The following is a 5424-nucleotide window of genomic DNA, read 5'->3' as shown; positions in this document are numbered from 1 at the left end:
GTTATTTTAATTTATTGCCACCCTTTAATGAGTAAATACATTTATTATATTGACCATTCACACACATGTTGTCTAAGCTTTATTTGTACACATAATATTAATATTCATCTGAATTTCATCAGCTTGTTGCTTCATTGACGGAGCTTTTTCCAGAAGCAACTGCTATATGTTTTATTAACCAAAAGATGGCGCTGTTTTCGACACCCTCGTTGAGGCTTCGAATCATGGTTCGAAACAGTAGGAGAAGTATCGGTGCTTCATTCGAAGCTTCATTTCCCCATCACTAGTAATAGTATTGAAGTCCCCAGTTCGTCAAAAAATGATGCGAAAGGTATACCCTCCGCGTCACATATTGACGAATGGTCAAGTGTCGTCAACAGGGCCGTGCACAGACCTTTTGAGGGGCATGTGCTGAAACTGAAAAAGGGCACCCACTCCAAATAAATATCACATAATAATCATCTTAAAAGCTTTATATTTATTCACTATTAATGATTGAAGAAATCACTATTAATGAATGAAAAATGACATTTTATGATAGCTTGGCATTATGCAGTGCAAATGATATCTGGCCTTGTAAGTTGGCTTTAACAATTTACATCCTGGGTGTTTGTCTGTATTAGGCCTATTTGTAGTCATGTGTTTGTGAAGTGCTCTTGTGTACTTGCTCTTATTTAATTGTAGAATATATTCATTTTAATTTTTCCTCTGCTTACATACATAAAGTTAAATAAAATATGTTTGAAGAAAAAAAGGTATTCTGTTTGGTTTTATAAGCTAATTTTTATTATTTGGTTAACATGTTTATGTATGTGATTGAGAAGAGGGGGAAATAGGAGATTAAAGATAAAAATAGGAGATTATACTACACTATAGCCATACCATTAGCATATTCAACATGTATCTGCCTACCTGGCAAAAACTGTGCTGAGGACCAGGAACCTTGGTATTTTTAAGGTGCAAATAACTGCATTACTAAATACTAAATAGACTTAACTCTATGCAGTTGATTTCAGAATAAAAAGTTATGAACCAAATAATCATACAACTCCCTTGACTAATTCAAGGCATAAGGTACATACATATACAATAAGTTATATCCTGATAGCATACTGTAATGAGTGACAGGGCAATATAATGTACATACTTGTATGATCCTTTACACGTTTTTCGTCTCTATCCAGTTTTCCTAACTGGGCTTCTGGTGTCTTTCTAATCTGTAATGTTTTTGGTGTTTATGTAGGCTAAACATTTACCCGCATGGGCGCGTCTTCTCGCGTGAGATGTGTTTAAACGTTTAGTTAAACGATTGAGACACGTCATGCAAAAAAAGCGGTAAAAACCCGACCTTGCATTCCGTATTGTTGTCACGGGTGCCCTTCACATGCGTGAACACTTTTTAAAAACTGCTTGCGCTTTGTCATTTGGTCGCAGTTTGGAGCCCTTGGTGCCCCCTGATTGCCTCGCCCAATCCCGTCTATGGATAATTCGGCTCTGCTCAAATTTATAAAACATGCGCCGTTATAAACATACTAGTGTTTCTTTCGTAATGAGACAGCATTGTACTCAAACAACAAGAAACTTATTTACCGTTGCAAGACGTTCAGCTGCTCTGACTGACTGCTGTGTGGAACTTCAGCTTGCTGCACTCAGGGGGCGGAGTAAAGAGGTTTGACAGACAGTTTGAGCGGATCCAAAAAGATTTTGTTTTTTAATAATTTTATTTGATAAATATATTTGTAAAACACACAGACAGACGTAAATGGTTGACAATAGCATTAATTTATATATTAAAAAAATAATAAAACACCTCCAAAAAAAGGGCACTTCGGAGTGTAAGGACAAAAAGGGCATGTGTTCTGCACAGGTTGAGCCCTATCTGTGCACGTGCCTGGTCGTCAAATATTGACGACATGGGGTGAGACTGTGTTAGTGACTACGAAAGTGTATCTGATTCGTAGATTTTTCGTTGATTGTCTGTTTCAAAACGTGTCATTTCTCTTCAAGCAAAATCAAACAATCCAGGACATCTGCTTACAGACAAAATATATGTTTATTGTATATAACAACACAATTGACAGATAATGTTAAAAAGCTCTATTACTGTAATCACACAAGTTTAGTTCAGTGAATGTAGTAGTGAATACTTTCCTGTAAGTACTGCAAGTAATAATCAGGTTTTAATATTACTGTAAGCAGCACTTGTATTTTGTTAAAAGTCAGCAATTCAATGGCAAATTTTGCCAATTGCACCATCTCTGGTGTCCTGTTCTTCATCATAGGGTACTCTTCATCTGCCTCTCAGACTGTTTACAATCCACACAATTGGTAAAGAATACCATTAGAAAAAAGCGTGTACAATTTTGAGTTGTTGTGTTTGCTTGATGACAACTGAGTTGTAGTTGTGTTCATCTTTAGCAGCCTGCCTGTGTTTAGCATTTATAAAACAAGTTCATTGCAGTATGAAATGTGTGTTTTACTCAGAAGTTTGTTTAGAGTTTAGCCAAAAGAGTGCATGACGAATGTGTTTAGGCCGCTATGAATTTGGTTCAGAGATTGGGGTTTAGTGTTTTAGCAATTCAGAAAAACTGTAATCAACATATAATATGACAGTTAATCAGATAGGAATATTTTTGTTGTGTTCATTATTTATTATAGGCTGCAGTGTGTAGTGAATAGTGTTTTTAGGACCTAACAAAAATGTTTACAAATGTTTGAAGGATGAAGCTTGTTTAAGGATTCATGTGGATTATACAGTTTTACTGCATTAATAAATAACACGTTCTAGAAGTGTTTGTTGTGTCAACTCTCACTCTTTTCTACCTGCTATTAATTGGGCTTAGTGCTTTTATGGAATTGGAGTTGCTATTGCTTAAAGGCGTGCAAAGATGGGTGGTATCTGTAAATATATGTAGTGTGGGCCGGTTTGGGCCAAAATGCCAGGGCCGAATTTTTGTCCCAGTCCAGCCCTGTTCTACGCCATATGTAATTTCTTATTGGAATGGACTTGTAAGTGACATTCCCTGGAAAAAGGTTTGGACTTTACCTCACAAGTATTTAATCATTAACAAAGTGAGAGAAATTACCTTTAAGTTAATTCATAGGGTCTACCCAGATAAATGCTCTCTCAAAAGACTTAAGAATGATATTAATAACCTCTGTTCTTTCTGTTTAAAGAAACCTGAAACTACTCTACATTTATTTTGGAATTGCTCTTATACAATGACATTCTGGTGTGACTTGTGTGATTATATTAAATGTTATATTTATCCAACTTTTAAGTTTTCATACAGAAATGTAATTTTTGGCTTTCATGAGAATGAAAAGAAAAATGATATTTATTTTATAAACCTTTTGTTTCTGCTAGCAAAATATCATATTCATAAGTGTAAATTCTCAAAGTGCAAACCCCTTTTCTTAAGATTTAAACATGAAATGAAAATATATTTTGATACACTTGAATCCTCTAAAAACCTGAAAGCTATGAGAACAATTGCTGTGTTTAAGGACTTGGCACTTGGTTTGGACTGAAAGACTGGACTCTGGCATATTATTTTATTGTAACATGGCAATGATGACAATTGTTGTTATTTTTTTTTTTGTTTAATAAAAAAAAAAATCTTTATAAGTTAAACGATAATGTATACATTTTGAAGCCTAAATAAAGCCGTCAGATATAAAATGCTAACGGTATGCTATAAACGGACTACAGCGCACCGGTCGCGGATCAACGTCATCATCAAGCTTCCTCAAACTTTATTTAAAAAACACGCTCGCTCATTATGATCTGCGCTGTTTATGGACACTTATCCACTTTTTCATGAGAAATATTGCCCATTCGTTATTTCCAAAAATGTTAGAAATTTTGTTTACGCGTGCCTCTTTGAGATTTTTTGTTAATGTTTTCTTTATTTATTAGTTTATTATTTCGTTAGTTTATATAAACCTTAATATTATTTTCTTTATGATTAAGGTTATTATGCATGATCATTGTGCCCCAAATAAACTTTAAAGATTATCTTTCACTGTATTATGTTTGATTGTATGTTTGCATACCATTTGCTAATTCGCCAGAAAAAAAAAATCTCAGAAGCCCTAGCTATTGCCGTATCAATTTCCAATCTTATGTACTTTTTCTTACTTAGACGATAGAAAACCATAGATCGAGGAGAGAGAACCACTATAAATCTGGCCATAACAGTGCAGCTTAGATGCTGGTTTACTTACCGGTATTGTAAGGGCCAGCATGAGGGACAAGGTTTATCAAGTCTCATTAAGTAAAACTATGGAGAGATAGAGGAGTTAAATAAAGTGTTCTATGTATTTATAAGATAACTATACAATCTCTGAACAAACAGAACACAGTTAAATTCCAAACATTTAATATAATAGTTATATATAATTATATTTGTTGAATTTAAAGAGAATTGTCCAATAGCATCAATGCTTAAATACAATATATTATAATTAAACCATATATGTTCCCTAAATAAACCATATATACTCATTTTGTTCACATTTTCTATATATTTTTACCTGTTAATCCACAAGCCCCAATGTGAGAGCCTGTGTAGTAAATTTTATCTCACATTACTGTGAGCTGACTGGTGTATAGTAACAATAGTATACAATAGTTTAACATTTAATTTTTGGTATTTGTTAGACAAGTGACTTACAGTGCATTCAAGCTATAGATATCAGAGTGTTCTCTGGGAATTAAACAAAAGTTAACAAAATGCTCCAATCACTGATCCACAGAAACATTGCAGCAAGTTTTGTAGTAAACATCTATATTTTCATAAAATAAGTAAACTGAAAACAAACTATATACTATATAATTCACATGACAAGTCTCTACAGGGAAAGAAGGTATTTTTGCAACAAAATGTGAATGCCCACATGGAAAATGCAAGTGCAAGTGTCTTCAAGGATGATTTCTTTGGGTCTCCTCCATCCAGCAAAGTACGTAATGGAATCCTCAAAATGAGCAACATATTCACACACAGCACTGAAAGTATCCCTATCTGGCAATCCTGTCTCCATTCGAATCACACGTTCACTCATCTGAAAGGCTGAATACCTGTCATGAGAGTTACTCGTTTGCCTTTGGAGTATTCTTTGAGAAGCTGAATCTCTGTTATGGAATGCTCTAACTCAATCTCAAGCTGGATTCTTCTTCTTCGTCCAGACTGCAGCTCTTCTTTAGTTGTGCTTTTATTTGGTTGTTCCTCAGAATTGATAGTGATGGTTTGATCAGCCGGAGATGGTTCATCATCTTTGTCAGCCATAAATTGTAGCCATTTCCTCCTCTTTATAAATGGGTGGTGGAACATTTTTAGGCACATCAGCCCTATCCTGTCTCAGGGAGTATGAATGATCTTCCAAAATTTGTCCAGTGGGAACATCATTTGTGGATATAAACAA

The sequence above is a fragment of the Misgurnus anguillicaudatus genome, chromosome 2, assembly GCF_027580225.2.
Source record: "Misgurnus anguillicaudatus chromosome 2, ASM2758022v2, whole genome shotgun sequence".
Lineage (NCBI taxonomy): Eukaryota > Metazoa > Chordata > Actinopteri > Cypriniformes > Cobitidae > Misgurnus > Misgurnus anguillicaudatus.
The sequence above is the reverse complement of the archived record's forward strand: the minus strand, read 5'-3'. Positions refer to the sequence as shown.